This window comes from Tupaia chinensis, unplaced genomic scaffold (assembly GCF_000334495.1).
Source record: "Tupaia chinensis unplaced genomic scaffold, TupChi_1.0 Scaffold000159_1, whole genome shotgun sequence".
NCBI lineage: Eukaryota > Metazoa > Chordata > Mammalia > Scandentia > Tupaiidae > Tupaia > Tupaia belangeri.
The window spans coordinates 655,719-655,994 of NW_006159630.1; the positions used below are offsets into that span (position 1 = coordinate 655,719).

Here is a 276-nt window from a genome sequence, read left to right on the forward strand (position 1 = left end):
GAGGGCGGTGCTGAGCTCGCCTGGCACAGCTGCCCAGGCTCGGCCTCAGTCCCGCCTCCCCGATCCCACTGGGCCATACCGCCACCTCTCGGGGAAGCGTGGCAGCCTCGTGACCCCTCCTGGTGCCCCTGAGGCTGGGGTCACCACTGGTTTCAGTGTCACAGATTAATACTTTTTTTAACTTTTGAAAAATTGTGTGGAGGTCAGCCCTGTCGCCTAGTGGTTGAGGGAGCTGGATCCCCCGTAGCTGACTGTGGTTCAAATTCCAGCCCTGGG

General features: G+C 60.5%; 1 protein-coding gene across 1 annotated transcript in view; it reads left to right on the forward strand.

Moving 5' to 3' along the window:
* The window catches only part of CCDC57 (coiled-coil domain containing 57), a 96,259-nt gene that overhangs the window by 47,594 nt on the left and 48,389 nt on the right, over nucleotides 1-276 (forward strand). The window lies entirely within an intron of this gene.